Below are 9,884 nucleotides of genomic sequence, written 5' to 3'. Positions count from 1 at the left end.
TTTTTTCCCTCCTTTATTACCAAAATGAGCGCCAGTACAACGTGTTACATGGGGCAGAGAACTCTGGGAAGGAGAAAGGAACACCCTCGATCACATGTGCAGACCTGTAAGCCTATCAGTGACCGGCAGGCTTATGTGATGTCACAGAGCCCTATAAAAGAGGCAGCCATTTTCAAATCTTGGCACTTCACACTTCATGTGCTGTCTGTAATGTCGAGCTTCTTCTACTGTACTGTGCTGTAGTGATTTCTGCTCCAAGGGTGTCCCTTTTTGGGGGATCTGTATACCCCAAATAGCAGATTTTTTTTTTTTTTGCTGAAGTGAATTGGAAGAAATTCGTGTGAAATCCACATACTCTCTGTAGTAATTTCTGCTCCTTTTCCTGGGTGTCAGTTCTTGTGCTTCTGTATACCACAAATTTCAATTTTTTTGGGTAGATAAAGTAGATCTGTGTCAAATCAACATAGTTGATTAAACATTGGGGGTCATTTACTAAGGGCCCAAATCGAGTTTTTACGTCAGGTTACACAAATTTTACCGTTTTGCAACGATTTTCCCTGAATTGCCCAGGGATTTTGGCACACATGATCAGATTGTGGCGCATTGGCGCCGGCATGCACCAGACGGAATTCGGGGGGCATGGCCATCGAAAAACTCAGTGCATTCCGATGAACTTCAGCACAGCGACAACTTCAGCACAGTGACACGTGGTGGACGTCGGAGAAACTACCTTACTGAATCGCCGGAAGGCCTGAATCCTCCGCAGAGAATGCGCCACTCGATCGCGAATGGACCAGGTAAGTAAATCTGCCCCAATATGTCAGACAGAAAGTTGGAAGGTAGAGCAGGCACAGGGCGCAGCACAGTAATGGGACACTACCAAAAAGAGAGATTGGCTGGCACAGCCCAAGTTAATCAAAAAGTGGCCTTGTGCAAATAAATGTATAAATGGACAAACGGAGCTAAAGCAATCCACAAAAAACGGCCAAACGTTATATCAATCTAAAAATATATACAAAAGGCTTTACTGAAATTCAAAGACAAACATCACAAACTCCATATACATCTAAAAACATCTAAAACACTAATATACAAGCAAAACAGAACGGGGACCCAGGTGAGGGTTACCCGTATAACACCTCTCTCCGACACTGTGTAGTGTCTAGAAACCACCCTCCAGATGTCAAACAAATATATGGTTCAATACACAAATGACATTTGCCCAAGCACAGCCTGCAGGATGAAAGACCCAAGAAACAACCAAGTTATTATAAATACAAAGTGTTATCTCCTATACAATGACCAAATATCACAAAGTGCAAGTGCTTCAAAAATGTGCCATATAAGAAATAAAGTGATGTAGTACTAGTCTAGAAAAATCTATCAGACGGAATAAATAGTTACTGCAAGGTTTTCTGAGTCATAATGTTAGAGATGCAAAGATAACTCCTGCAGGACTGACAAACAGGCGGAGGTGAGGCAGGAGGTGAGGTAGAGGTTTCCCACGCGTTTTGTCGTCACATGGACGACTTCCTCAGGGGTCAGTAGCCAAATGCCTGGTTCAATCACCTTATATATGTTCCCCCCCATAAGTGCGGCGTCCACAGAAAAATGCTAAGTCAGCGTCTTGGTACGAGACCGGAAGTACCTGATCGTAATGCACAATTGCGCATGCGCACACCCATAAGCTGCTGCACATGCGTACCCCGGCCCGGGGCTTTGTTAAAGAAGTAACTAGGCAACCAGTTCTCAAAACCGGCAAGTAGAGGCGCATATCGAGCTACAAAGGTACAGCGAATTATAGGGATGGCCCAGCCACCAGTAATCAAGTGGCTATGTCACACCACTCGTACACAGAGGCATAAGGGATGGCACTTTATGGCGTTTAACCATATATCATGTGGCAAACGTATACCAATGATCTGCGAAAGCCAATCAAGAACCAGTACAATGCAGTACAGAATTTGACATGTGGTAATAAGATGCAAGTATTAATTTCGGCGCTCCGAAATTTAAAAGTGCCATCCTCTGTTAGGATTACCATAGCACAAATGCTCCCTACTACAGTCAATTGACATCATCCCGTTCGGCGCAGTATGTATCTTAGACGACATAACAAAGCTACATAACAGTAATGTCGCAGCAGGGGTGGCTCTGTGAGGCCAGAACTGCCGGTGTCATCTAGTGGCAGTGTGTTGATAAACAACCCAAAGGTTGTCGATTGGTTGACTAAGTCATCCACTTCCTCCCAGATGACATCTGACAACCCCAGCCAAGAGTCCGTGGGTTTGACAGATACAACCCTTAGTTGGCATGGCCCAGGAGCAGGTCAGCGGCACTCACCTGTCCTCAACCAGGCTCTGTCCTGTTCATTCCCTCAGCCAGAGATCTACTAGGTGGTCTGGGCTCAGCACCACTATATAGGGAAGATGAATTCTTTGAGGACAGTCAGCAGCTGCTTGGCAGTGAAGAGGTGGGGCAGACATCCGCTGCTTTATACAGGAGGCGGGAAAGTAGAGATGTGGAGTGGCAAGGGAGGTTATGTGCATACTAAGACTGTTGAGGAGGATATCAGTGACAGGGAAACACAAATCGATGATGATGTAGCAGATCACACTTGGGAGCTTGGTGAAGCCAGCGATTCATCGTCATATTCAGGAGAAGAGAGTGTCAGCTTGCGTATAAGGCAGCGAAGTGGGCAGCTGGTCGCTACTGTGGCCGTGAGTCAACAGGGTGGCAGCAGTGTGAGGACGAGAGCCAAACGGCCGCGGGGTACAAGTTCCGCTTCAGAGGTCCAAGTAAGCAGTGGCACAGGGGCTCAGCGAGGCAGCGGCGGTAGTAGTCACTCAGCGCAGAGTGTTGGCAGTAAAATCACCACCTCGGCAGTGTGGCAGTTTTTTGTTAAGACACCATAGGAGCCGAGCGTGTCTTTATGTAGAAACTGCAGGCAGAAAGTGAAGCATGGCCAGGGAGCTAACAATGGCACTAGAGATGGGCGAATTTGTTAAAATTCGGTTCATCCCGATCCGCCCGAGCCTGTAGGGTGTTGTAGAATGTTGTGCCATGCTTAAATATGCAAAGGGAGCATGGTTTGGTCTTCAAACAATGCTGTGTTTTAGTATGACACGCACATGACAGCCGCCACTCTTAGAATCGCTTCACTCTTCACTTCCATGTGCACTTACAGAGGCCAACTTCACCAAATAAGCGAAGCGGGAACGCAGCCTTACAAGGTAACGTCTGTGCCAGCTCGAAAGTACCGAGCTGAGGGCCAAGATCCCACTGTAACATCACAGAGTGCACTCTTTTTACACTGACTCCAGATCATAGATTACGACAGAACCTGTTCTGTTAAACACAGATACATTTAGAGACCCCCCAAAAAGAGAGGGTGTCGGCAGTAATTTTTCATTGACGTCACTGATCATTTTGCCCTTCTTTTTACACGTCAGTGTCCTCTGTTAATCGGTCAATAATCCATCAGTATTGCTAAAGCCAAAAACAAACAGGAGTTGATCCAGAACAGAGATGACCAGTAAATGGGATACTTGCATGTCCTCTGTGTTCTGTATCCACTCCTGCTTTTGGCTATCAATCCTGGAGCTTTTCATTCCTTCTGACAGATGAAATGAAGAGGAAATCCAAACAGTGGCAACGTCATAGAGTGGTGGAGGGTGAAAACAGCATTATGGAAATCACAGGGTGTTCCAGGGAGACAGCAGTCAGTTGGCAGCAGCATGAGTAGGCCGCAGAGTGTCACAATGACAAATTATGGAGGTGGGGAAACATGGTAGGCCACAAAGTGTCACAATGATAAGAGTGTGTTTGTCTTTGACATCATCTCCCAGTCCAAATGCTCCTGCTCCTCGCTACGCATGGTGCCAGCAGTCATTGAAAGAGGTGATTACAAAGAAACAACTGTATGCGTCCAGCCATCCTAAGGTGCAGAAGCTGACCATGCTCTTGTTCAAGTTGTTGGTACTGCAAACTCTCCCAGTTGGTACTGCTGCTGCTGACGCCACCTCCACACTCTATCCTTGTGCCACTCTGTGGCCTACCAGGTTGCTGCCACCTCCACACTTTGTCATTGTGCCACTCTCTGGGCTCCTGCTGCTTTTTCTTTTGGGGGGTTTCTACATGTATCCGCGTTTAACAGAACAGGTTCTGTCGTAATCTGATGTCAGTGTAAAAAGATTGCACTCTTTGATGTTATAGTGGGGTCTTGGCCCTCAGCTCGGTCCTTTCGAGCTGGCACAGACGTTACCTTGTCAGGCTGCGTTCCCGCTTCGCTTATTTGGTGAAGTTGGCCCTGAAAGTTCACAGCGGCAGCTGTCATGTGCATGTCATACTAAAACACAGCATTGTTTGAAGCCCAAACCACGCTCCCTATGCATATTTAAGCATGACACAATGTTCTACAACACCCTACAGGCTCTCTGCAGCCAGGAAATACCTGTTTTTAACTATATTCATCATGATTCGATTCAGGTCTTATCAAATTTCTTTGAAAAATTTGACGAATCGCGTCGAACCGAATTTCAACAAATTTGCCGATCTAAAGTAAGAACCTATTGAATATATAATAAACTGAATACTCTGTAGCGCCCCCTTTTGCAGCAATTACAGCTGCAAGTCCCTTGGAGTATCAGGTCTCTATCAGTTTTACAAATGGAGAGATTAAATTCTTCCCGTTCTTCCATGGAAAACAGCCAGAGCTCAGGGAGTTTGGATGAAGCGTATGTGAACAGCAGTTTTCCGCTCTTTCCACAGATTCTTGATTGGATTAAGGTCTAGACTTTGACTTGGCTGCTCTAACACCTGGAGACGGTTATTTGTTAACCTTCCATTGTAGATGTTGCTTTATATTTGGGATCTTTGGCTCCCTCCATCTTCCCATCAATTTCAACAATCTTCCCTGTCCCTGATGAAGAAAAGCAGGCCCACATGATGCTGCTGCCACCACCATGTTTGACAGTGGGGATGGTGAGTTCAGGGTTTGGCTTTGTGGCCAAAAGGTTTGATTTTGGTTTCAACTGACCAGAGCACGATCTTCCACATGTTTGGTGCCTCCCAGGTGGTTTGTGGAGACTTTTTATCAATATGTTTGTGAAATGTCTTTCTTCTTGCTTCTTCCATAAAAGGGCAGATTTGTGCAGTGTATGACTGATTGTTGTCCTATGGACAGACTCTCCCACCTCAGCTGTAGATCTCTGCTGCTCTTGGCTGCTTCTCCGATCAGTCTTATCCTTGTGTAAGATAAAAGTTTAGAGGGACATCCGGGTCTTGGTAGATCTGCAGTGTCTGATCCTCCTTCCATTACAATATGACGCTTGCACTCGGCTCCTTGTTTGTATCCAAATCCAGCTTTAAACTTCTCCACAACAGTATCATGGACCTGCCTGGTGTGTTCCTTGGTCTTCATGAGGCAGAGCCCTGAGACTATCACAGAGCAGGTGGATTTATATGGAGACTTGATTACACTCAAGTCATTTAGGACGACATTGGATCATTCAGAGATCAGAGACTGAACTTCTGGAAGGAGTTTGCTGCACTGAGAGTAAAGGAGCCGTATAATATTACTGCCCCACTTTTCACTTCATTATTTTTTATAAAAGTTTTACAATATATCCAGTATATTTTGTTCCACTTCACAATTGTGTCCCACTTGATGTTTGTTCTTTAACAAAAAATGTAAATTTTATATCTTTATGTTTGAATGTGGCAAAAGGTGTGCAAACAACAAATATTACTAACATAAGATGAGTGGAGGTGTGGGGAGGATTCTGGAGGTCTCTTCTGGAGATCCACAGGGATTCCTACCTAGTTATTACCCATTATCAGTTGACCTATTGTGTGTATGGTGTACACTCAACTTCCAGTAACAATCAATAACAGATCAACAATATCTTAGATGAAGAGTCCCATTCTAACCTGAGTGTAGATGTGGGGATGGGGGGTAAGGGTGGTCTTTCCATGAGATCCTTAGGGATTCCTACCTTGCAATTACCCTCTAATAATGTAATGTATTGATGAGTATGTCGGGTGTACATAAAGCTATCAGTAACAGGATATGACAGATCGTTACCTTATTCCAGTCCTAATTGGAGAGTCCCATAAAGTAGAGGAATACCAACAAGAGTCGTCTTCCATCAAGTAAACCCCCTAAAGGAGAAAGAAAAGTACTTGCTGCATTATCGGTCTGTGGCCGCCAAGCGCTTTTTTGCTGAATGTGGAGGTCGCTGGTCCCAAGTGTCTGCTGCCGGGGGAGGAGACAAGGTGGAGCTATTCTTCATTTGGAGCCAATCCGGCATGTTATTCCAGCCTCACACAAGGGTAGAAAGTTATCAAGTCTGTGGATAAGTTGTTGGATAGTTTAAAGGGAAAGAGACAATGGCATTGGATTTGCTTGGCTCTGAGGACCTCTGGTTTAGGCTTCATCGTCAATGTTTATTTAAAGTAACTGGGGAGGGGTATCTTGTAAAAATACATTCTAGCCCCGCTGTGTAGGAGATCCATTACTTTTTTGGGAATCATCTCTGTGCGCTGCATTTAAGAGTTTACAGATGATTTCCCTCAGTGGTTTATTTTCTTTGGGTTTAGGGTGGAGTTTCTGTGGGATCTCTCCACTACTAGCTGCACAGCTTTCTCCAGAGGGATCGGGAGCCAATAATTGCACTGTACACTCAGGGATTGTTGCTGGGGGCACTTTTTTAAGGACACCCTTGACACATATGTTATCTCTTCCCCCTCTATTATCTTGGTCCCCAATATATGATAGCATGCTGTTGGATTGAGACTGGCAGCTCTGTAAAGCTTTAGTTGTTTTTTCCAGTTGTTCTACCCAGTTATCGATTATCTTCTGCAAAGCTTGGTGGGAAAATTGCATAAGATTCATGTGGTTTTGTTTGGAGCCTTATTCACATCTGAGGAAGCGAGTGAGTATGAAGGTTTTATGGAATGCACAGCATTTTATGGATGGAATGGAGACTTTTTCTTCAGGCTCAGTATTTCATCTTCTCAGCTTGTGACTCTTCTTCAGAGGAGCATTAATGCTATCTTCCCCTCCACCGTTATTCTTTGTGTTTTAGGAACTGCCTGTAAAGTTTCTTACAATTACCAGGAGCCTACCGGACTCCAGCAGGGATGGAGAGATTAAACGGCCATCGTGTAAAGAAATGGGAACACATTGGGACACATTTACTAAGGGTCGTGCGCCACTTTTGCACGTTCTTTCTGGTGTAAACTGCTTCACAGGTATTTAAGAAGTTGGTGCACCACAAATGTGTGGCAAACGATTGTTTTGTGGCGCAGCTGCGCTAATCAGCATGCGACACAAGTTAGGGGGCATTCTGGTGCTCAGTCAGGACGTGCGCCTTAATTAACATGCAAATTCTGTCGCAATCCCCATGTTAAAGGGCACAAATAAAGTTGATGAACTCTGTCGGGCCAGTGCAAGGAAAAGACGGATTGATGATTTCTGGCGCCCGTTCTTAATGAATGTGTCGCCCCCAGCATTATACACCCGCAATGAACTTTTACTGCAGTTTGCATCACTCTTAGTAAATGGGCCCCATTATTTTCAGAGACAAATGTATGCGTCCAGCCATCCTAAGGTACAGAAGCTGACCGTGCTCTTGTCCAAGTTGTTAGTACTGCTGCTGCTGCTGACACCACCTCCACACTCTATAGTTGTGCCACTGTGTGGCCTACCAGGTTGCTGCAACCTCCACACTTTCTCATTGTGCCACTCTCTGGGCTCCTACTGCTGATGCTACTGCCACCACCTCCACACTCTATCATTGTGCCACCCTGTGGCCTACCATGTTGCCGCCACCTCCACAACTCTGACCTCATGCTGCTGCTGGTGCCACCTTTGCAGTTCTTTTTTGGCAAAGACACTGATATCCCTCAGTGGTTTATTTTCTTTGGGTTTAGGGTAAAGAACTCTGTGGGTTCTCTCCACTACTAACTGCAAAGCTTTCTCCAGAGGGATCGGGAGCCAATCATTGCACTGTACCCTCAGGAATTGTTGCTGGGGCACTGTTTTAAGTTGGTGTCAGGCCAGTACAGATGGATGATTTCTGGCGCCCGTTCTTAATGAATGTGTCGCCCCCAGCATTATACACCCGCAATGCACTTTTACTGCAGTTTGCATCACTAATGGGCCCCATTATTTTTTCACAGAAGTCTGTTCCTCACTTCTCTCAGGCGTCTTTCTGAGTATCAGGGAAGGGAGTCGGGGCTGAGTGATACTGGTTCCCTGGCTTGGGGGAAGTTGTACTATCCTATTAAGGTGCTGGTGGCTCCAGAAGCTCCAGAAGTATGGCCCTAATGTACAAGGCTGAGTTATAGGGTGAGTGGTGATAGATACGGGCTCCTTATAGCATACAGACCACACACCCTATGATACCATAACACTTTATTTATACCCAAGGAGAAATTAATTAGTGGATTCCCATAAGGATAAACGACCATCACCACCTGTAAATATCTGCACTGAAAGTTCTCTTCTGATGAGTTTATAAGCTCAGACGGAGAATGTTACGAGCTTCATTTACCCAGTATCCGTCTTTCAACCACCGATACAAAATTTTCAACTTCCACTCCAATTACCCTACGTGCTGGACGGATATCTTTCTCCATACTTTTTCTATCCCGTGCACTAATCGTAGTCTCATAAAACATAATTACACTTTTATTGTAGACATTAAATGATTTCAATTTCTTGAGAAAAAATCTAGATTGTCCCTTCCTTCTTACATCTTTCCCGTGACACTTCCAGTTTATGTTGTTATGTAAATAAACACCCAAGTCCTTATAAGTCCTTACAATCTCAACCACTTTACCTCCCATTTTCACAACATAAATAGAATGATTCGTGTTACCTGATCTTACAATCATCTCAATGGGGCTTATTTACTAAGGGTCCGTGGAACGCATTTCCGTCGGACTTTCCGACATTGTCGAGATTTGCGCCACTGTGACAGGTATTTAAAATTGTGTTGCAATCAATGCACTTACATGCACCAGGAAGAAGAAGGTGAACTCCGGTGGACCTGAGCGGTGGACAGACAGGGCGCATGATCTTCATGAATCGCAGCAGATCTGCATTCCGGTTGGACAATGCACTTTTGTAAATCGCACAGGATGGGTAAGTAAATGTGCCCCAATACATTTTATTTAAGACCATTATATTTACTCCACTGAACAAACTTTGAAGCACCTCAATATTCATCTTCATCGTCCTGATCAATTTTACCAACCACCTCAGTGTCATCAGAAAATGTCTGCAAATGACAGGACTCACTGTAATATGGGAAATCTGATGTATAGAATAAGTGAGGAGCCAAAACTGAGGAGCCCCAACATTACCTACAACAGCGGCGACCAATCAAATAATTCATTAAACCAGAAGATACTTCCCTCCTGCAGATTTGGAACAGAAGGATTTCAGGTCTAATGTGGTTAATAGCTCTACAGAAATCAAACAATGACATGTGGCACAGTCGCTCCACTAGACTCAAGATAGGTGGGAACCCTATTTACTAGGTATGTAGGTATTTAGTAGGTATGTAGGTATTTAGTAGGTATTGTGAGACACTGAAGGGGTTAACTGTGGATGGGCGGTATGTTTCCCCTAGGTTTTGCTATTATGCAAGGCCTTAGTGCTGAGGTTGTGTTGTCCAGCACCTTGGACACAGGTGGTGGGAGCAGCCTAATCAGTCTGCATAAAGTGGCTGAGCAGAGCTGAAAGTGTTGTCTCTCTGGAAGGAGGCTGGAAAGCACACAGCACTGACCTCTGTGCCTGGAGCAACAAAAGTGTTTTGTTAGTGGTGAGTCAGAGAACCATTGTTTAGTTAGCACCCTGACGGGTAGGATATTAT

The sequence above is a fragment of the Engystomops pustulosus genome, chromosome 1 (assembly GCF_040894005.1).
Source record: "Engystomops pustulosus chromosome 1, aEngPut4.maternal, whole genome shotgun sequence".
Taxonomy (NCBI): domain Eukaryota; kingdom Metazoa; phylum Chordata; class Amphibia; order Anura; family Leptodactylidae; genus Engystomops; species Engystomops pustulosus.
This window is presented reverse-complemented; position numbering follows the sequence as displayed.